The sequence below is a fragment of the Orbicella franksi genome, chromosome 8 (genome assembly GCF_964199315.1).
Source record: "Orbicella franksi chromosome 8, jaOrbFran1.1, whole genome shotgun sequence".
NCBI classification, from domain to species: Eukaryota; Metazoa; Cnidaria; class Anthozoa; order Scleractinia; family Merulinidae; genus Orbicella; species Orbicella franksi.
The window spans coordinates 15420418-15444681 of NC_138152.1; the positions used below are offsets into that span (position 1 = coordinate 15420418).

Sequence of the window (24264 nt, forward strand, 5' to 3'; positions counted from 1 at the left end):
TCTGTAAATTTCCCTGATGTCAATTAGAAAATCAATGCATCGGAGTTAAGTGATGTGTATGGAATCCTTTTGTAATTTAAAAACCCTTCTACTTCCCTGAAACTGAAAGAGAAACATACGCACAGTAAATGACCCTAAGCCAATATGTACACAGAAAGTACCTTGGTAGACACCACGTACTGGAACCTCATTGATTACCAGATATCGGCTCATAGTTTGTTATCTAAACAAAACATCTAGAGTTTATGAAAAACAAAGTACTACACTAAGGAAATATAGAATTACTTTCGAAAGTAATCAGGAAATCCATAAACTATTTATAACTCACAATCAACAAAGGCCACACGCAACACTGGCACAGGGGTCTATTAAAGTGCATCGTAAAGGGTGGTATAAACTCTTAAACCAACTGAATTTTTGAAAGTTCAAATAGAACTAGATGGCCAAAAATAATCTTTGACATGTGCTCGAATCGTTATTGATTTACTGTTATCGAATAGACCATACACTACTGTGGTTTGAGGTTTATGGATTGGAGAAGTCGATTTCTACAATGCATGAGTAAATAGTCAATTATTGAAAAACATTTAGAGATATAGCTCTTGTATGAAATCATTAATTGATAGAAGGAAATTTATTTAGAATTCTACTAAAACATTTCTACAGTGTATAAGTTAATAGTTAAACCGGCCTTCGGCCTCATCAGTCATATAGAAAGTCTAGAGCGAAGACTCTAATCATTAATTACACCTGCGGATATAAACCTCAAACCATATGCCACAGTAGTGACCAATTGTTTAGTTAACTCTGACGAAATATACTACTTTTTGTCATTTCTGATTCCCTTTGAAATCGTCTATCAAGGCCAAATTAAGACAAGGCGGCAAAAAAAAAAAAAAATTAAAAGCCAAAAGTAAACGTTTTCTACAGACAAAAATATGGGGATTTAAAGCACGTTGGCATACATTGTCCAAATACGCAAGAGCTATTGCGGCAAATGGCAGTGCAACTTGAAAACTGGCATAAGTCACACAATTGCACATAATATCAAACTATCAAGCAACATAATTTTCCGACTGAAACAATATTACTGTTGCCAAAAGGGTCACAAGCTTTTCAACATTTCCGGAGCCAAACTTGAAATCGAGGTTATTAATATAAGGGTGAATACCCTCACATGACGACTTCACCTTTTTATAGCGAGCACGTGCTATCAATGATCGAAGATCGCTGAAGTGCTTGAAGTTTTCGGCTGAATTTAGTGTCTCCTGGGTAAAGAATTTACCGAGTTAGTAGCTAGCCCAAACGGGACACACAGGTGCACTGCAGCTCAGGGTACGTCTGGAAGGTAGCTGTTAAGTTTTGAGAATCTGATGTGCTTGAATCGTTATTGATTTACTGTTACCGAATAGACCATACCCTACTGTGGTTTGAGGTTTATGGATTGGAGTAGTCGATTTTTACACTGCATGAGTTAATAGTCAATTATTGAAAACTATTTAGAGATATAGCTCTTCTATGAAATCATTAATTAATAGAAAGAAATTATTCAGAATTCTATTAAAAAATTTCTACAGTGTATGAGTTAATAATTTAATAGGCCTTCGGCCTCATCAGTCATATAGAAAGTCTAGAGCGAAGACTGTAATCATCAATTACACCTGCGGATATAAACCTCAAACCATATGCCACAGTAATGAAGTATAGTTTAGTTAACCAAGTTTGACGAAATATGCTAATTTTTTTTCGTTATTTCTGATTCCCTTTGAGATCGTCTATCTCGGCCAAATTAAAACAAGGCGGGAAAAATTAAAAGCCAAAACTAAACGTTTTCTATGGATAAAAATATGGGAATTGATAACGCCAACACAGAATTAATTACTTCCCACGCAGACGCTCTCAGTGAGCGCCGTAGTGACTGCCATGGGGCGGCGAAAAGTACCTGTAGAAACGTCTTGGGTCAAGAAAACCTTTCAGCATTTTGAACAACTAGAATGAATGGAGTATCGGACAAAGAAAGATCGGCTCGGTATGAAAACAAAGAAGAAAATGCTTCAGTTCAAGTGGTGTTAAGACCCTGGAAACAATTAAGAATCTACAAATACCGCCTCTTTAATAGAGAACTGATTGTAGCGAAGTAAAATGCTCAGCTCTGTTCACTCCATGCAGGAGCTCGAGATGCAGCAGTGGAACAAATGTCACGAATTGTTTATCAATAATCCAAAGGGGACAAATTGTTGTAGTAACTTTCGTAAATGACCATGAAGCAAATACGATGTTACGTCTATGTGCGGTTAGGGAAGAAACGAGAAGTTAAGGTCAAAGTGTCCTTAGCAACCACTCTTCGATCCAAACATGAGTGCAAATCTAATGCTTCTGTTTTGTTCCAAATAATCAGAAATTATCATTGTAAGCGTAATTATAAATTGTTTTAATCAGACTGTACATTGCCGGGGTTGATCGCCGCGATCTTACCGGATAGTCTACATAATAAGAGGAAAGCGGAAATCATGCAAGACCCTGGTTGCGGGAAAAAAAAAAACCGTTATCATTCGCCGGGCGACAGCGATGATTTAAACTACCCTGTCGCCCAGTACGCGCCTAGTGCAGAGACAGAATTAGTGATTGAGATGGGAAGCTTTTAGTTTAATGATGCTCAGCAATTATACAGTTATACTCAGCATGCTCAGTTCTGTCTATTCCTCGTTTACCGCGTAGATCGAGAGCAGAAGTTACAGCTATATATAGATATCACGAATTTTGTTTAGTAATCCGCACCGAGAGCAAACTTGAGATTGTGGAAGGTTGAGCATTTGCACTGAAGAAAACTTGGGGTCACGGCCTTGAATATCATTAACAAGATGAGAAAGAAATTAAGAGTCCCTGTCCATAAATATGGAAAATAACTCAGCAAGGGTCGAAAATTCGATTTCGCTCATATTCCTATGGTAGACAGGCTAGGGTATGACAAAAACTACTGGATAGTTTTTTTGGCAAAATATCCTTTTATTTGAAAGAAATATACAAATTACCTAATTTCGTTAAAATCGTCATTTGACGCACCAGTCTATTAAACAAGTTTGAGAGCCTCGCATGCAAAACCACATCATTCTACCGTCTTTAAAACACTCAAATATTTTTGTGCAATGTTTAATAGTAAGGATTCAAGAAGCAATGATCAAACGATGATCAAAGGTAACATTTTGGTGTAGTGCGAAGCAAGCAACTATCTACAAATCACTTAGCCGTTTTTGACCTAGATGCAGTGGTGATCATATGTGTCGAAAGAGGGTCATAGATTCATGGTATCCGACCATTAAATAAGTTGACAGTTGGCGATGTACATCGCACGTTGTGTAAACAAAAGCAAACTTCTGCTTTATGTGCGACGAATGGTGACGGAAACACGTCAAATGGGCATTTGGACCTGCCTTTTACAGCAAATAAGGTTAGAACATTTCGAAATTATCAGCTCTGTGTCTATTTCAACTTAATATAGCTCAAGACATGTGGCGCGTGCTAAAATATATGTCTAACCCGTAAATTGAAATTTGACGACGAATGGTCAAATATCTGCATTTTTAACGTACTTTGAAAAGCTCGATCTCGCGTCGCTCACAATCATTTGCCCAAAGAAATTTTTACAGGAATCTGTAGACCATCCTTCTGCGATTCAACCACCAGAAGCTTAATCCATTTGAAGGTTTCGCACATGGTGAAAATCAATTATTTTTACGAGGTACTTTTAAGTGAATGAAATACATGTCTTCGAAATTTAATTATTTTGCACCCAACAAAGACCGCAACATTCCCCAAAATCAGCTCAGTACACAATTAACATTGCACAAAAATATTTGAGTGTTTTAAAGACAGAAGAATGATGTGGTTTTGCATGCGAGGCTCTCAAACTTGTTTAATAGACTGGTGCGTCAAATGACGATTTTAACGGAATTTGGTAATTTGCATATTTCTTTGAAATAAGAGGATATTTTGCCAAAAAAACTATCCAGTAGCTTTTGTCATACCCTAGCCTGTCTACCATAGGAATATTAGCGAAATCGAATTTTCGACCCTTGCCGCGAAATTAAGAATTTGTCTGATTTTTACAGGCAGGCCCTCTTTACATGGATTAGCCAATCAGAACGCGCTATGTTCCGATGAACATGAATTAATTAATGCTCACCCCCTGTTTATCATTCGCTGGTTTTTAATTCAGTCCATTCATCTCCACACTATTAGGACAATTCGTGGCGTGCTAAACAAACCTGAGCGGAGATGTTTTCTGGTAAAGAATTTATGTGGAGTGCTGTGCTTGTCGCAATCGGAGGGATGGTTGCATTGTTGGTTTCAAAATTGTTAGAGGGTGACGAAGGAGCAGCAGCGCAGAGAGACATGAGAGAGATCAGAGAAGATGAGTCGAACGAAGCTGGGAAGCAGCCACAAGAACATGACGAGAGGTTGTGCTGAGAAGGTGAGTGTGGTTGTTCACATATTTATTTTTACGTTCGGCTCATTTTGGTGAAAAATTGCAAATCGATATTCTAGCTTCGTTGTGTTTTCTTTTAGTTTAAGGATTCTGTGATTCAGACTGAACTGACAAAGGAAATTCTTTTCCCATCGCGTCGTGCTAGAAAAACATCAACAAGGCGTTTACGATTGGTTAGTAAAGACTCAGGGGATACCCCTTTTGTCGTCGTGTTACAGCAGCGCACCTCGCGGGTTGACCCGTTGTCCAACCCGGACAGCGGGATTTAATGAAAAACAAACATGGCGGATCCATGTCTGAAAGTTTACGTACAATAACATGCAGTCGTGGTGTTCGGTAAGGTTTCTTTTGTAGGTATCAAGCAGAACTTCAAATTCTCTGGGAAAGATTTCCTAAAACCAAAAGTAGTGCCCTGTTTTTACATGATTTTGTCGAAGTTCCGTAAACTACCAGTTTGTCGTTCATCGGCCGCAACGTGGTTTCGCTTTCTTCTGTCGATGGTCCGGTTTCTAACTGCTTTGGCAAGATTTCGATGCGATCAGTTTAAGCGTACGTTAACCCTGGATGCCTGTGAGGACTAGGGGATATGAGAAAAGGACAAAACTTCTTATGCGAGGTATGTGAAGAGATGTTATGTTTTCACGTCTAAACTACTGAAACTACCGCAATATTGGTTGTAAAAACATTCCAATTTTAATTTAGAGAAACAGACTTGCTTTCATGCATGTAATAAAACATTTGTTGGGCAACAAACTGATTTTCCTAGACAAAAATTATAAGAAATGCCGCTGTCTGGTCTTTTCTGATGCAGTGAACTTTGAGATATATATTCTCTTCTTAGTCATGAGAACGAATTCTCTGAAACTCTCAAAGAATCGAAATGAGAATTTACTACTCGATCACTGAGTACTTCGTACATGTACAATAACGCAGCGAAACATTTACTTCCAACATGTAGTTGTTGACGATCCAAACTGAGATCTTAGCACAGTAATCAAAGCACTTTCAAGTCAAGTCTACATTTTAAAGTGATGCATTTACATCATTTACATTTACACTTTTTACATATTTTGGTTAAGGATAAATGTTCAGAGTTCTTTGCAAAAGCAAATAATGCATGTACATGGAGTTTTCTGACCATACCAATTTTTTCGTAGTTTGCCCTTGTCTAACTGACCTTTTACTAATTGGAAACCTTCAGTTGTTTCAAATTAAAGGATGATTTTATATGTTTAGGACTTAATAAAATAATTTTTCATATTCCTTTGACTTAATAATTATTGACTGAAAGGATGTACTGTGCAGAATGTAATTTTGCTGCATTTACCATTAATTGTGTTGACAGCATAAGGATGGTTCATTACATCCACAATCTGTGACTTTGTCATGGTAATTAAAACTGATCCAAAAACAAGGAATCTAGATATATTAACATTGGTGATACAAACGATAATAACAAAAGGATATTTTGTTCTTAAGGTACTATGTTTATTACACCTAGCTTACACATAATTGACCTAAACTGTTTCTTTTGGCACTTTGGTTACTGTGTAGACCTGTCTCACATGCCTTTATAGGAAACATGAACAATTGTGATGTTCCATGACTTAATTGTTTGAAGTCATCATTATCATTGTTATTTGCCAATCTGCCATGTTTTGTGAAAAAATGTTCATCCCATTTTCTCAGCTCCTCTTTTACAAGTCTTGGTTCTCTCAAAACTTGTGTTTGCACTTTGCTTAGAACTGAGTCATACTTCTTGCTGTAGAAGTGTGCTTTAGGGCTTTTTGAAACTGTTTGTTTTAGGCAGTCAATCTCAGAGACCTCTGATGTTTTCCCTTAGTACTAATTCCAGGACCTTTGCTGTCTTTGACTGACTTACCCTACCTGTGCTATGCAACTAGACTTTTCTTTTTTTTTCTCTGGTGGCTCAACAAAGTATTCATTTTCAGAAACAACAGTCTCCTGTACATGTTATAATGTCTGGGGTTGTCAATGGTGATTTTGTTAGGCAATCCATTGTCGTGTGAGACATCTAGCCCTTGATCTACATTGATCCTCACAGTCTACACTGTTGATGCTTTCAGCTATTTCAAAATCTTGTTGCTGATCTTCAAGAATTACTTCAAGTGTAGTTTCCCAGGGTTGATCTTTATCAACATCTTGAGTAGAGTCTTCTTCTCGATCTTCAGGCACCATTGGAGTAGATTTGTCAGTATTTTCTTGGTCTACACAGTGTATGTTTTCATCACATTCAGGGTAGGATACCTGTACATGATGGGATGGCTGGGAAGTCATCATCTTCTAGTTCAAGTGGTTCCTGTAATTTGTCTTTTGACAAGCTGACTCTCTCAGGTAAGTGAGTTTGCCATCTTTATCCCTCATATTAATAAGCTACAATGTGTGCAAAACGCAGCTGCTAGGCTAATTTGCTCGACTCCGCGTTTTAGTCGCATTACTCCTGTATTATATTCTTTACATTGGTTACCTGTCAGATTCAGAATTGTTTATAAGATTTTAATAATTACTTTTAAGGCCATACATGGCCAGGCACCAGACTATATTTGTAATCTTATTCGTGTTAAAAATCCCTCCCGGTATGGTCTATGCTCTAATTCTCAAGTTTTATTAGTACCACCATCCACGAAAACAAAGAAAACACTTGGTGACAGGGCATTTACTGCTGCTGCACCATCACTTTGGAACAAATTGCCGTGTGCAATAACAGATGAGGACAATCTTAACCATAATTTAAGTCCAAACTGAAGACATTTTTATTTAGAAAAGCATTTGAATAGCTCTTGATGTTTTATATACATTTTTACTAGATCCCTTGTTTTTAATAACTTAATTTTTAGCTCGTTACCTTAGCCTAATGTACATAATTATTGTAAATAATTAGTTTTAAATTGATCACACTATTCATAGCATATCGTATTTGATCATATTCACATGTTAATTTGCGCCTTAGAAATATTAAATATTATTATTTATTATTTATTATTTTGTAGAGAGGAAGCTGATCAGGATCAAAAGTACATTGCTCACAGGTCTCCTCCAGATTCTGGCAGATTCTATTGATATTGCTTGATCTGAAGTGGTAAAGTTGAGGCCATTGTTCTCTGCTGTTTGGTTCACCAGGTGCATCGAAAAATTCCACTGAACCATCTTCTCTCCATTTCCACCACACAGGTCCAGGTTTTAGAAAGTTGGAGATCTTGGAGAGATGTGCCTGCCACAATCTAGGTCTCTCTGTCATCACATCCTTGGGAATATAACAGTGTTGGATGGCTTGGGCAGTCCTTTGGCAAGCTGGGAGATCTCTTTCTCTTGGTTTGCAAGGGCTACCTGGCTGTTTGTCTCTGCTGCCATTGAATCTTGACTGCTTGGATATGCAGGAAGACATTTGGCACTTAAGGTCTTCTATGTGCTTGTTTCAGGTTTTTCTTTTGATGTCTTCAATCCTGTCAAAATAATTTTCAAACAGTTCAGCACAACTGAATCGGAGGCAGACTAGCCTGTACAACAGTGGGGCATGATCTACTGCACCATGGTAGTAAATGCCACACATTTTTCACAGAGTTAGCTCCTTTGTAGGGATCAGTTGCCTTTGGATTACTTGGGCATGTCTAAATGAGATATTGTGCTACTGCAGCACTGACCTAAATGGGCTTCTTCTTTCATCATTTTCACAGTACATACCCATCATTTCACAAAAGAGAAGGAGGATTTCTCTTTCATTATGTTGTAGGAGATTCTTGTTACCTTCAACATGGCTTGACAATAGTCTGTTGCACAAAGTTTCTCTTTCTTTAAAGCTAACATGGTGATTTCCTTGAAAAGTATCGCAGTGCATCAACATCAGTCATGTGTAGAGGCAATTCTGTGAGGATGTTAGCTATGTGATTGAAGCAAACGAGGAGAGGTTCGAAGAATAGGACTTCATATTCTTGTAGATTAAGTTCAGCAAGTGAATACTACTCTGGCCCAAATAGCAAAGCAGGGACTCGGCTTTCCCCTCTCAGCAAATCTATTAATCTTTCTTGGACTTCCTTTTTATTGCCTATAGAATCAACTCCTCTTGATTTTAATTCCTGTCGGATCTGTTCAACTTTCAGTGATTTAAAGGGACCTGTAGCATCAGACTTTCCAAACTTTCCCTTTAGTACCAGGTTTTGTTTCTCTTCAAGGTTTCGGTACTTCTGGTAAGCCATGTGTAATCATATTTATATGCCCATCTCATGTCTCCACCACCTCCAGAACAGCCAAACTGGCCACTCTTCTGTGTGTCACCTTCAAACTCAACAGATGGATTGTCTCCATTCATAAATCTCATTTTTTCTGTCACAATCACAGAAGATGCAGTTTCGCCTGGTCCAAGAACTTCTGTAACCTGTAGCTCCTTTAGGCATTCCCTTCCTGTTGGTAAAAAAGCTAGCTGCAGTCAGAATCCTTTACACCTGAGGCTCCTAACTTGTATAGGTGGGGAGCTTCTATTGTGGACTGAACATCCACCCCTTTTCCACCATGCCTCTCCTTGTAATCTTCACTGGTAAGATGTAGAGCAGGATCATACGCTTTTCTCACCAGTAACAGCGTGAATCCTGAGCTCGCTATGCTTGAATGATCATGCATACCATAGTCATGCCATGGGTTCTTTCACACTTCTTTAGGTGGTGGCGGAGTTGCTCTTCTGTCATGGCACTGTTGTCCTCTTGAATGATTTGAAATCTTCCCTTTAGCTGGTCAGGTGTCATCTTGTCATATTCCTCATCACTTTGTAGTCTCAACCGGATCATTATGGCTTTTGGCACTTTGAGCACACACTTCTTTGAGTGGGTACTTCCTTGCTGAAACTCTGCATACTTTCTTTTCAATATTTCCCTCCAAAGTGAGAACAATTTTTGTGTATTCATTGTCTGGAGTGCCAAGATTGAATTTCCCTGTAGATATCCTTTGTTTGATATCTGCCCTAATTTGTTGATTGGTTCTGAGGGGCAGAAACAGACACCTTTCCAACAATTTGTTTTTTGAGAGCCTTTCTCACCCGACATTTTCCTGAAAATGTCAGTTGAAGGTAATTGCTCATGATGAAAAATTTAACCCATCGAAAGGATCAAGATCATCCATTGTTTAATTGATCAGAAATATGGCCTACAAGGCAAAATTAGCTTTACTTTTATTGGTTCATTTGGTCAGGCATGATCGTCCTTTGATGAATAGATCTTTTTGATTATAACTTTAGTTGCCTACAAATTAAATGCCTTGTAATTTGGAAAGAGGGGGGTAGTTTTACTAAATTTTTAGTTTGTCTGGTTGGTCTTTACCTTCACTGAGTTTTTCGAATTGACTTATATCCACACCTTGTGACTTAAGAAATTTCTTCAATATTTGCCCTCCATTAAGTGGTGTGGTTTCATTAGTCTTTCCTCTAATGTTGTATCCTTTTGCTTTTGCAGACCAGCTCACAGGTTCATGAGGCCACTTTGCCACATCTTTCAACAACTGCTCTGTATCTCCAGTAACTTCTTTAGCTAGTCGTACATTTGCTTCTTGTAAGGTTTCAAATGATTGATGGACTCGTTGCTTTGCTCTTGCTGCCTAAGATGTTCTTTAAGCAAGATGTGGATCTACATATCTTCAACAGACGCTTTAAATTGCCGCTGGGTTTTTAACCGCTGTTTTTTTTCTTTTCACAAGCACTTGGCTTTTCTTGAAGGGTTAATTGTGGGGCAACAAGTAGCACTTCACTGAAAAGCTTGCCAAGGTTTTCCTTGCACGTTTTGTTATAGGTACAGACGATCATCTCTCCAATAGCTTTAAGTTCTCCTTTAGTTGGTTGAGACTTTTTAGCGATATGAGCTGCTGATGTGTTTTTCAAGTCACTCGAAGGACCCTTATACTTATGGCGGTTTTGTTTAATTTCAGGAAATGTTTCACTAATAGAAGCGTGAAAACTCGTGCAGCACTTGCACTTTTGAAGGCTGTGAAGATTCTTTCGAAGTTCAGTTGTCTTCGTCCATTTAGCAGAGGAGAACTGTGCAAGATAAGCTTGCTTTTCACTTGGTTTTCTCCAGTGGCAAGGGATGTTTTTTCGTCAATGATTTTTGTGACTTCTTAAGAATGCAACCGTGAATGCGATTAAAAAATATTCTTATTGTAGAAATGTACATTTATCTTTCGAGCAGTAAACGCGTTTGTTTACCTTTGTCCATTAACCGAATGGTTTGTAGTCTTGTTCGATGTATAGGTTAAAAATCTTTCTTCGAGTACACGTTTGTTAAACTGAGCCTTTGACTCATCAGAACCACATGTAATTCAAAGCAGTTGCTTTCATCTCCCAAAGGAAGACTCCCTCAAACCCACAGCAAACTCTGTCTGTCATTTTGAAAATTCCGCCAAAATCTGCCGAAATTGGCATGCGCGAGGTGTTAAATTTCACCCGAAATCCACTCGTAGTATGTTAAGTGCATTCTGGAAACCTTTTTGACTGTCAAGCACGCTTTATTAGAAGAGGAAATATAGCTTCGTGGCTCTTAACTCTTCGCCGAAGCTGACTTATTATTTAAGATACTCACAACACAAAGTCTTGAAAATTCAGGCAGCAGACCTCTCAACTTCAAAACACTGAAAATCTGGAGACTGATGTAAAAAAAATCTGGAGATTTCAGTAAAACTCTGGAGATTGATCGACCGGCAGACAAAACCAAGTAAACACAGGTTCTAATTAAGAGAAAGTGTTTTTTTCCTGCTTATAATATATATTCCACGGGAATGACAAGGAACCACATCCTTTCAATGTCAGATCATACTGGATACCACAAGTACAACCTTCTATTGCCCTTGAAAACTACTTGAAAAATGTCAAATTAAGCATTGCTCAAATAAAAATAGCAAAGCCAAAACACAACTTGTCACACAACGAACACAAAGCGGTCAAATAACTGCAAAAGAATACTGCCATTAACCTTAAACGTGCTGATAAAGGTAGCACAACATTGATTCTCAACAAGCGGGACAAAATTCAAGAGGTCCAGGTTCAGCTCGACAACAGAGACCACTACCGACCTCTTGAAAACCCCATGGTCACTGAAACACTACGAAAGGTCAATGAACTTATTGCTAAACTACACGTTGGGAAACATATAGACGACATCACAAAAAAGTGGCTTTCACAAACTCCTAACCGGCCGAGGATACCGATTTTCCACACTTTGACGAAAATCCACAAGCCTTTGCCAATCGGCAGACCTGTTATATCGGGCTGCGAAGGACCGACTGACAGAATATCATCCTTTGTGGACCATTTATTACAGCCTATTGCTCAAAAACGTATCTTGAAGATACGACTGATTTCATCAACTTTATAAAGAAAACTCATGTCACAGAATACTATTTTAGTATCAATGGATGTAACAAGCTCGTATACAAACGTTCCACAAGATGAGGGTATCACAATAGTATGCCAAGCATACGAAAAATACCACAATAACAGCCCTCCCATTCCGTCCAACTACCTGAAACAAATACTCAGCCTCGTACTAAAAGAAAATTTGTTCCAGTTCAACGGAGAAAACTATCTCCAAGTCAGTCACGGAACGGCCGTGGGAACGAAAATGGCGGATGCTTTCGCCAATCTCTTCATAGCAGAAATCGAAACAATGACAACAAAGCTTAATCAAAGCAGAATCAAACCGGGAGTATGGAAAAGTTACATAGACGACGTTTCCTCTCTATGGGATGCCAGTAAACAAGACATTGGTCTATTCATAGAACAAGCTAACACATTCCATCCCACTATAAAGTTTACAGTTGAAATCTCGGAGAAAGAAATCACATTCTTAGACACGGAAGTGTACAAAGGTGAAAGATTCCAAAATGATGCTATCCTCGACGTCAAAACTCACTACAAGCCGACCGAGACCTTTCAATATACACACTATTCCTTCCACCCACCAGGTGTTAAGAGAGGCTTTATTAAAGGAGAAACAATCAGACTTCTCAGAACAAACTCCTCGGAAAAAAATTTCCTGGAAGCCACGTGTAACTGCTTCAAAACACGACTTGAAGCACGTGGTTATCCAAAAAGCCTAATTGAAAGAACGATATCAGAGGTCTCCTTTGCCGAACGGCAGTCGGCTTTCAAAAAACAAACCAAACAGACTAAAGGCAAAATTTTGCCTTTTGTGACGACATACCATCCAGGGGTAAAAAACTTAAAAGCAAATACTGGTGCAAAAATGGAGTCTCATCCAAAATCAGCCACTGCTGAAAGTAATTTACAAAACACCTCCGATCATATCATACAAAAAAGGTAAATCGCTCAAAGACATGCTCGTCAGAGCAAAACTTTAAAGGTTTACATGCCGCTACCGCAAAACCATATAGGGGAGTCTGTGTTGGCCTGTCTATGACCTCTTCAATATGTATGGACCTTTTAACAACAAAACTCAAAATGCGAGAGACTGGTAATTATGACCTAATTTGGAACACGTGTTCTATGTATGGTCATGGACTGTGTTTCCAGCGAACAGACGGATGAAGAACTGAACAGGTTTAACTATGGATTTGTACAGAATTGGCGCAAGGAAACTCACCTAAGCAAGCCAAAAATGGAAAAAAAAATGGAAAAAAAATACCAAAAAAAATATATTCTTTCATCTTGCGCCTCTATTTATCGTGAGATTTGTCTGTCTCGTCGTGAGACCGTGAGATTGAACTGAGAACCGTGAGTCTCACGACAAAATTGTGAGACTTGAGAGGTCTACACAAACACTTTGTCTTAATTAGAACCTGTGTTCACTTGGTTTTGTCTGCCGGTCGATCAATCGCCAAATTTTTCCTGAAATCTCCAGACTTTTTTTACGTCAGTCTCCAGATTTTCGGTGTTTTGAGGTTGAGAGGTCTGTTTGGACCAGGTTTGGTGGCTATTCACTGATTTTTGGTATGTACTGCAATAATTTTTTTTTCCTTATTTCTACCATTTTACCGTTCGAGCCATGCCTTACATGCTTTAGTCAGTGAGACATAAAGTGGGCGCGTTCAGTTACACCATGTGCAAATGACCTGTTTCTAGAGTGATATCTAAAAGCGTAAAGTGCTTTAATTCTGTTACAATCATTTTGAAAACGAGTTCAGAGTGAAGTCGGAACTTCCAAGTAACGGTCGGCCACGTCTGATCGAGAGCAAACTTTGGGATATGCGAGGCATTGCCCTTGAGTAAACTTGGGTTGACCCCGAACATCAAAGACATTAACAAGTTCAAATTCCAATCTGAGCTTACCGAAGTCTGATTTTCTCGACGAATTTGAACAGTACATGTTTTGTAGGCTATGCTCTATTTTGTTGGACTTTGTAACGTCTTGTCATGGGGCAAGGAAATGTTTTCATCCGATCTCAAATTATAATTTAGAATCCTTTGTTTTAAGTCGCGAAGGCTCGTATGTGTATGTGTGTGTGTGTTTCTATTTTGGATTATTATTAAATCGGTTAGTCTCTGTCTCAGGTTTTCTAATAGTGATGACCTCGGCCTCTGTGCGAGTCTGGAATTCGTTATCCCTGGTATTAATGGACCATCAGACAAAGAAATATTGCTCGGTATGAAAGCCAAGAAGAAAAATGTGCAGAGTTCTGGAAACAATTAAGAATCAGCAAATACCGCTTTAGCATTGGAGACCGCACTACGCAGACAAGAAACAATTATATACTCAACATGATCAGCTCTGTCTATTCCTCGTTTACCGCGTAGATCGAGAGCAGAAGTTACAGCTATATATAGATATCACGAATTTTGTTCAGTAATCTAAAAAACATCGAGTCCATCGGAGCATGTAAGTTTCCTTAGCAACAGCTCTCGAAGTGTGAATGGCATTCATATGCTAATTTTTTTGCCACAAAGAGACAGAAATTATCCGTGTAAGTGAGCATAAGTAATTTTAAGCAGGTTGTATATCGCCGGAGTTGATCCGCCGCGATCTTACCAAAAGTCTAAAGAATTCGAGGAGAGCAGAAATCAGAGCCCTAGTTACGGAAAAATTATTAACATTTGGTGACAACAATGAAATAAACTTCCCTGCGCCTAATGCAGACACAAAATTAGCGATTGACAAGCAAGGCTTTTAGTTCGAGAATCATGTGTTCCAGACTGAAATAAAAATAAAAAATAACTGCTTACCTTTTCGATCACGAAATGGACTTTCTCACTTGTTGCACTATATGGGCATGTGGAATGAGCAGACTGTTTACTGATGGTTTCCATGACGACGCCACGTATTAGGAGATTCCCCTTTTCAGTATGACCGAGATGTTATTTCACCAGGTCCAAGAATGTCGACCTGATTCCAGAGCGATATCTTAAAGACGTAAATTGTTGTACTGACCAGGCCATTTTCATTTTGAAAACGAACTATGATGTATACTTTGAAATTTAGGGTGCAGTCGAACCTCCTCGGAAGCGGCAGACACCTTTGATCGAGAGCAAACTTAAAATTGTGCAAGGTTTAGCATTCGCGCTTGAAAAAACTTGGGGTCATAGTCAAGCTGCCAACGACCAAAAAATGGTCGAATTGTTCTTTGTTTGAGCGGTGGTTCACATATCAAACATATTGTGGCAGGGTCTGATTTAGACTTTTAAAACTTTTAATTTCACTGAGGCCGTCGTATATGTCAGGACAGGTTTGTGTCAATACTGAGAAGTGAAAAATGCGCGCTGCTAAAAACTACCATGCTAAGATTTTTAACCATGATAAAAATTTTTTGTAGCGTTCATTCCTGCATGTTTCATATTTATTTTTACGTTTGGCTTATTTTGGTGAAAAATTACAAATCAATATTCTAGCTTCGTACGTTATGTTTTCTTTTCCCTATCGCGAGGCCCTCTCGAGGACCTGACTTTTCTAATCCTTCTAATCATTTATACTCATCACGCGATCTGGCTACGAAGGTCATTTTGAACTGGGTAGATTATGCGTGCTGAATAAAAAGGGGAATGCCCTGATCGGTAGTGATGTGGGCTTCGTGTTAGTTTTCATATGCATCATTAATTGACAGTCTGCTGATTCCTCTGGGACAACGCGATCGAGGAGCAACAGATCCGTATCCCAGTTGGTATTTTTTGACTCAGCTTCGCGAGAAATACTTACACACTTGCAATCAGACCGACCTATTTGATTAACCAAGGACTCCCTTTTGATCTGAAAGATTGTGGGCAAGCTTATGGGTTTTTCTTCTTTTTCATTTACTCTGCATTTATTTCTTTACTTATTTATCAAGGCCTTCAAGGATTAAATTGTAAATGATTTTAATTTTATGTTGCTAAGATTTATTTAATGTGTGAATAGTGTCCCCATTTAGATTTTTTTATAGCTAAATAGTCTTTGACACTTAAATAAAGTCAGTCAGTTAGTCAGTCAATCAGTTAGTCAGTCAGTCAGTCAGTCAGTCAGTCAGTCAGTCATTCAGTCGATCAGTTGGTCAGTCGTTCATTCTCTTTCAAATAAGGAAGCATAGACCTTCTTGATCCGATGTTCATTGCTGTTTTCTGTTTTGTTTTGATTCTAGGAATATAAAGCACTAGAGAGACATTATTGCAGCCAACATTTTAGTACTTTAACTATTAGACGTCAGATTTACCTGAATTCCCACAGTTCCTAGCTTGGAACACCGAAGTATGTCAGTAGTTGTCGCGGACAGTTTTAAAGTAGAGAATTGTAAACATCTTATCTAACTGTTTTCTTTGTACGTAGTTTTGTAAGATGCTTGTTTGCTGCATAGTACGGACAGTAAGCACCGCGAACTTGTGTTTGTATAAAATGATACTGCCTTGTTACATAACCGATCATTCTACGTTGATAAAATGTTATTCATGCCAAAGAACTGTTGTGTTTTCCTGCCGTGGCCTTATGTTCATGGCTCATCCGAAGTTGTTCAGTAAACAGTAAGTAGTTTGCAGTGAAATATGTTTTCATGTAGCATTTCATTCCAAGATGTACATCAAGATACCGACTCAAAATTGAACTTGGTATCCTAACACCCCTATGGCCGCCGTCGGTACTCTAAAATTATATACCCACTAGCTTTGATCACTCCTCGTATCATTACCGACTAGGAGATAACGTACAAGCTGGGAAAATCCCCTTCAGCCGCGCCAGCCGTACCGGGATTGCAGAGGTTCGAGTGTTGACAAAACCTGCCAAAATTGACCAATCAGAATATGCCAGATCCTGGTATACCGGAACGACCTTTTGTTAAGTTTGCCAGAGAAAATGAGGTCTCTTGGTTTGCCCACTGGCGTTCTTTCGCTTTCTCTAACCGTGCTTCTCTCCTAATTTTTCGCTAGCTGTTTTTCGCGCTGCGCCCCAATAAACTGAACGCCGGCCTGGAAGAGGTTAGCGCGAAGAGCCTCATCCCCAGTCGCCCGCGCGATAGTAAAAAAAAAAAAAAAAAAAAAAAAAAAAATAGGGGCGAACCATTAGCTTCCAGCTCCCGCTGGCGCCTTCTTGCTCACTCTCAGTCTACCAATCACCCCTTGCGCTGAAAAGAAAACCTTTGGAGGAGGCAGCCAATACCTCTTGTATTTTTACTCGTTCATATCCCCCGCGGTTAATATTTTCCTTGCGAACTTAACGATCTACTGCTCGTTTCTGCAGGCGCAGGGTAGATTCTAATAAGCAACATGGTCCAAAGTAACTCAACTGAAGAAGAGAATCGAAACAAATAGACTGCAAGCAGTCTCTAGAACATTTTGAATTGAAAAGCGTAGCGACACTGCTGCCCCTCACGCGCCCGGAAGGAACATGTTAGGACTCCTGCTATTCCCAATCCTCCGCACAAACGCAGAGTATTTTTAAAAACAGTTTTTCGATGGACCAGAACAATGAGCTTAACCGCAGATTTCTGTGAATGACGGTATGTTTTCGAAAACACGAGGATAGTGTCGTAAATTTGTCGCGTCTGCACTATACCGTAACAGCAACATCCCACACGAGTAGAATGGTTTCTGTCGGAATATAACTTGATCATGATTACTCGGTTACCAGAACAATGGCGGAAAGCTATATGAGTGTAAGAATGCGGTTTGCTGAATTGCATAAAAAAGGTCACCTATTGTCGTGAACTCAGCTCGGCTAGAACTCGATCGAATTCCCGAATACTATTGAAAATAGCGTGGTCTCGAGGCCAGCTTCGCGTAACTGTTACTTCACGCAAGTTTCATAAAAGCACTGGAAGGTAGTAACAAAGTGGAACTGAAAGAATACAAGAAAAAGAGGAAACGAGAAAAATCGAGAGAAGGTAACGCGAGCGATCGTGAGAGCGTAACTTGATTCATTTACAGAGGTCGCGCAACACTACTACCAATTTGAAGGGCCGCCATCTTGAACTCGTCAGAAATACGAAAATTAGTTTGAGTTACAGCTGAGCAGGCTCCGAGATCATGAGCAGATAATAAACGACTGAAAAGCACATCCAAGGGAAAATGACTTGAATTCGCACAGCGGAGGGTGCGAGAGTTCCGAGGTCGAGATGCGAAGTGCGACTGTAATGTGTAATACTACTAACAAACTCTAATAGCAAACAAACGCCACTTTCACCGAATTACGTCTAATTAAAACTATCGATTGAAATAATGGTAGTTTAATGAAAGACCATGCGACCATAATTTTAATATAAGGTGATTGTTTCCCTTTGCAAGCATGAGCGTAAAATATATTTGGCCTCACAGCCGGAATAACTGAGTTATGTTCCAGCGACGAGTTTAAACCGCCGGCGATTGCTTTTAGTTATTTTTTTGGATTTGATGCTAATATGAAAGACTTGAGAACTGCCACAAAGATTTAAAAAACGAATGGTTCTACTGCGAACTTTTGCGCGGACAGTTAATTGTACTTTGAGCTCGACAAGTTTTTATAAAGTGCTCACTCTTTGTGCAGGGATCCGGCAATATTACCTTCAACTCCTACTCGAAATCCTTAACGTCAGATTCTCAAAGATTAACAGCTACCTTACAGACTTACCCTGAGTTGCAGTACACCTGTGTGTCCTGTTTGGGCTTGCTACTAACTGGGTAAACTCTTTACCCAGGAGACGCTAAATTCAGAAAACTTCAAATCCTCAGCGATCTTCGCTCAGTGAGAATAGCACGTGCTCGCTATAAAAAGCTGAAGACGTCATGTGAGGGTATTTCCCCTAATCTCGATTACAAGTTTGGCTCCGGAAATGTTGAAAAAGCTGTGACTCCTTTGGCAGCTGTAATACTGTTTCAGTCGGAACATTATGTTGCATGATAGTTTGACACTATGTGCAATTGTGTGACTAATGCCAGTTTTCCAGTTGCACTGCCACTTGCCGCGATGGCTCTTGCGTATTTGGACACACTTGTGTCTCTGATAGCAGAGCGTGACCAAATACGAGGAGAAAACACTGGCTGTAATAATTATTTTTATATTGCATTGTTACATTATTGTTGTATTTTCGGTTGTTAACTAATATACAAAGTCGTTGTTGTTTCTAAAATTCCAAATACCTTCCTAAACCTGTTTCAGTAACATCACGTGCCTATCAAATTTCGTTGGGCATTTTAAAACGTCATTACACCGATAGTCTAGAAGAACGATTCTCTGTAAATTTCCCTGATGTCAATTAGAAAATCAATGCATCGGGGTTAAGTGATGTGTATGGAACCCTTTTGTAATTTGAAAACCTTTCTACTGCCCTGAAACTGAAAGTGAAACATACGCACAGTAAATGACCCTAAGCCAATATGTACACAGAAAATAGCTTGGTAGATACACGTACTGGAACCTCATTGGTTACCAGATATCGGCTCAAGGTTTGTTATCCAATCAAAAGATCTAGAGTTCATGAAAAACAAAGTACTACTCTAAGGAAATATAGAATTACTTTCGAAAGTAATCAGGAAATCAATAAACAAGTTAGAACTCACAACCAACAAAGGCCACATGCAATACTGGCACAGTGGCTTATCAAAGAGCATCGCAAAGGGTGGTATAAACACCTGAAGCAATATTGAAATTTTTGAAGGTTCAAATAGGACTAGATCGCCAAAAATAATCTTTGACATGTGCTTGAATCGTTACAGTTTTACTGTTACCGAATAGACCATACACTACTGTGGTTTGAGGTTTATGGATTGGAGTAGTCGATTTCTACAGTGTATGAGTTAATAGTTAATTATTGAACAATATTTAGAGATATAGCTCTTATATGAAATTATTAATTAATAGAAAGAAATTATTCAGAATTCTACTAAAACATTGCTACAGTGTATGAGTTAATAGTTAACTAGGCCTTCGGCCTCATCACCTCATATATAAAGTCTAGAGCGAAGACTCTAATCATTAATTACACCTGCGGATATAAACCTCAAACCATATGCCACAGTAATGACCTATTGTTTAGTTAACTTTGACGAAATATGCTAATTTTTTTTCGTTATTTCTAATTCCCTTGAAATCGTCTATCTGGGCCAAATTAAAACAAGGCGGGAAAAAAAAATTAAAAGCCAAAACTGAACGGACAAAGAACGATCGGCTCGGTATGAAAACGAAGAAGAAAATGCTTCAGTTCAAGTGGTGTTAAGACCCTGGAAACAATTAAGAATCTACAAATACCGCCTCTGTAATGGAGAACTGACTGTAGCGAAGAAAAATGCTCAGCTCCGTTCACTCCATGCAGGAACTCGAGATACAGCAGTGGAACAAATATCACGAATTGTTTCTCAATAATCCAAAGGGGACAAATTGTTGTAGTAACTTTCGTCAATGACAATGAAGCAAATACAATGTTGGTGGTAATTAAGGTTTTACGCCTATGTGCGGCTAGGGAAGAAACGAGAAGTTTCCTTAGCAACCACTCTTCGATCCAAACATGAGTGTAAATCTAATGCTTCTGTTTTGTTCCAAAGAATTAGAAATTATCGGCGTAAGCGTAATTATATATTATTTTAATCAGACTGTACATTGTCGAGGCTCATCGCCGCGATCTTACCGGATAGTGTACATAACAAGAGGAAAGCGGAAATCATGCAGAGCCGTGGCTGTGGAAAAAAAATATATTATCATTCGGCAGGCGACAGCGACGATTTAAAGAACCTTGCCGCCTAATACGCGCCTAATGAGAGACAAAATTAGTGATTGAAAAGAGAAGCTTTTAGTTTAAGAATCCTGTGATTCAGACTGAAATAAGAAATTGCTCCTTACCTTTGCGATTGGGAAATTTTCTTTCCTATCCCGTTGTGCTAGAGAAATCCGCAGACTGCTTATCATGCATAGGGAAACTAACACGACGCCACTCCGCGTCACGACCGATCAGGGGATTCCCCTTTTGTTCAGCCAGACATAACGTGGGCTAGTTCAGTTTCACCACGTGCAAATGACCTATTTCAAGAGCGATATCTTAAAGGCGTAAAGTGCTTTAATCAAGTTACAATCACTTTGAAAACGAGTTCAGGGTCCAGGCGAAACTGATCAAGAGCAAACTTTGGGATATGCAAGGTTTTCCATTCGCCCTTGAGTAAACTTGGGTTGACCTTGAACATCAAAGACATTAAGAAGTTCAAATTCCAACCTGGGCTTACCAAAGTTTGATTTTCTCGGCGTATTCGAACAGTAAATGCTTTGTAGGCTAAGCTTTACTTTGTTGGACTTTGTGACGAACGTTTTGATCGATACTTCCCAGAAACCATTTACGCTGTGCGGCTGAACCGCTTAGGAGGCTATTCCTGGTAGTGAGGCAGAAGTAAAAGAGCCGGTCACCGTTCAGTCAACGGAAAATCCAGCTACGTACGTTGGAATGTTGGAATCAACGCTTTCAAGCAATCGATTTGTTTACTGCTATCATCTTACAGGGTCTCACAAGTGAATTTTTCCGAGCATTAATTAATATACTGGAACGGAAATCTTTCCTTTGCGATCCTCAGTCCAAAACTCTAACCGACGCTAGAGATCTCAGTTATGAGCTCCAAAAGAATTCTCATCGATCATATTACACCATATTTCAGCATTCTTTATTCTTTTTCTTTGTTATGACGATCAACGTCTCGCGCGCGTTCATTTTGTCGATCATCGCAGGTCATCTTTTTAAAACTTTGAACGTCATGCTCTTTGCTCAGGACGTTTCTCGCATGTGCATTAGCAGCTAACTAGTTTTTTGTTCTTCAGATAAAGTAAATTCTACCCAACTAAATTGAAACTGAAGGCTGTATTACCATGCCAGTACAGCATATCATACTAGAACAACAGACTTGCTACAACACGACCTTTGCTCATAATCAAACAACAGTCCAGGGTCTGAATATTACTGGAAAGGACTTTTAAAAAAATTTATAAAAACGGTGATAAGAACCATTGCGGTGTCGGCATTATTGATATAAAAGTATTTTTTGCAGCTGGGCCTTTTTGATTTTTAATTTAATCGCTCATGTGTAGTGTAACATAATTGACGAGTTGCATAAGTAAATAGATAAAGTAGAATGAAATGGTTATTTAGGTGTAAAAAGGTGGCGTCATAACTCAACCGTTTGAGATACAGCTTATGTCATCATGTAATTCGTAAGTTAGCTCACATGTCAGCAATTTGGCCAGAATTTATTCGACTAAACCCAACCTCTGCCATAATTTAACAATCAGAATCTTCAAACCCTATATCTATGGCTAGATGGTTCATATCGACGTTTTGACAAACAAAACACTAATTAACAATTAGATTATGAGTCGAGATTTCTATGAGGTGATAGTTGATGAGGCCGAAAACCGAATCAACTATCTCCTTAAATAGAAATCGCCGGAGAGCGAATAACCTAATCGTTATAGTAGAATTCAGTTCTAACTAAAATTAACGCAAAAAATGGTTTCCAAATATTTTTCGACGCATTATTGAACTAGTTACGCTTAAACAAAATCGCATGAATAGAATTGTCCTTGTTAAAATTTCAGTTGTTTACGAACGCGCACCAGTTTTTCAATAACTGCGAGTTTGTAAAGTCAAGAAACCGTTTATGTCCTTCTTTTAGTCTTCTCAGGACTTTAATTATTCATTGCATCTAAAAAAAAAAAATCGGAAAAACGATAAAAACGTCGCATTTCATGGACGACCGACACTACTTAACTCTAATTATTAGTATCACCCAACTAGTGGACTAATGCAAATCCTGCATTTTAACTGGCTACGCTACTAGAGGTCCATCAGTAATAGTCCTCGGGTAGCGAAATTGGCGCAATCGAGCGCGACGCTCTTCCCAAATAAATATTTCTTCAACTTGCATTTGCTAACTTTATTATTGTCTTTTCTTTCCGACTAGTTGTGTGATACTAAAACAATTAGACCCTTCGCCCTCAAGGGCCACGGTTCAATAGCCCATTCAGCTTCGCCTCATGGGCTATTGACCCGTAGCCCGCAAGGGCTACGGGTCTAATTGTTGCCTGATAGGATACTAGTAGCTCAGCCAATAAGATTGCAGCATTTGCATTAGTATACTAATGAGTAAGAATCAAATCTGTAACGTACTGGCGGGGAAGACTCAAGTCCTGGCTAGGCTAAACCCTCACCCTTTATATCTAATATTCTTGACAGAAAAGGTATCGCTTTAATGATGAACCTTCCATAGAAAATTGTTTAGAAGGGCTTACATGTTCTAGAGATTTTATGGGAACATGTCAAACACCGTACCGGAACTGTGTCAGTTTTTCCTATCAAGTCCATTCTTCAACTCACAAAATCCCTACACACAGCTATGCTGATACGTATGAACTTGAGTGAACGCTTCCCTTGAAGGCGGTGAAGACCTCGGTAAAAGGTTGAGTCGTATAGCTTCAGCCTTCTCAAAAAAAGTCCATCGTAGATAGTTATACCGCCACCCAAAATGCCTCGAGAACGTCATACAAATCAAAAGATTGAAAACAATGAAATCAAATAATGTAAACAAATAAAATAATAAGAACAAAAGATTTTGGACACAGTTATATTAAAAGGACCATCCGATAACAGATTCCTGTTCTTTCCAGTACTTATTCTTCTATAGGTCATTGCTACCAGTCTTGGTCAGATGATGATATATAAATGGCAGTGGTCTCACACAAGTCCCGATATTGATTATCTCTTTTATGTAGCAGGATACCATAGCAACAAAGCAACCTATCAGTTAAAACCCCCTTATATTTAACTTGAAGAGCTTATATATAACTTAAAACCGCCTTTTATCGTAGAATTGTTATCAGCGTGATTAGGATCGGGCGGGGGGGGGGGGGAGGTGGTCAGAACCGGTAATTTCGACCATTTAAGATGGTTGTTTCTCTTCACAGAATTTGCAAAGAAAAATGGGTGTCAACGAGCTAGTTTTGAGCTTGCTGTGCTAGCACTGCGGTACTCTATTTTCATCTCTATTTCGCCATGAAGATCACTAATGCTACCACATTTTCATCGATGATTGAGCGCGATACCAATATTGTGACGTTCCGTCAACGAATACCTGTTGGAAAATACTGTGGCCAGCCACTGCTTAAACCACAAAATCGTCTTCCTAGTTAAATACGGCCAAGGTGTAGTCTTGAGATCTAGAGGGCTGTCCAATACACCCAAATGCGTCGTGTCTACTAAATCTGTAGTCGACGGGACCGAGAACACGAACGGTTACATCGTGAATAACAGATTCAGCTGCGGATTCTACGGAATCTATCTGCTAAGCCGACTCGTCTGTACACAGATACTAGGCGACTCTCTTTGAGTGTATTAGACACGACTGTAAATGAAATCCAAAGGACTCC

At 39.0% G+C, this 24264-nt stretch overlaps 1 protein-coding gene and 1 pseudogene across 2 annotated transcripts in view; one reads left to right on the forward strand and one right to left on the reverse strand.

The window, feature by feature from the left end:
• The window catches only part of LOC145494721 (uncharacterized), a 120181-nt gene that overhangs the window by 95156 nt on the left and 761 nt on the right, over positions 1-24264 (reverse strand). The window lies entirely within an intron of this gene.
• On the forward strand, positions 3176-16902 carry LOC145494797 (uncharacterized; annotated as a pseudogene). Its single transcript, XR_014050295.1, has 2 exons — positions 3176-6841; positions 7498-16902. The product of XR_014050295.1 is annotated as an uncharacterized LOC145494797 (transcript).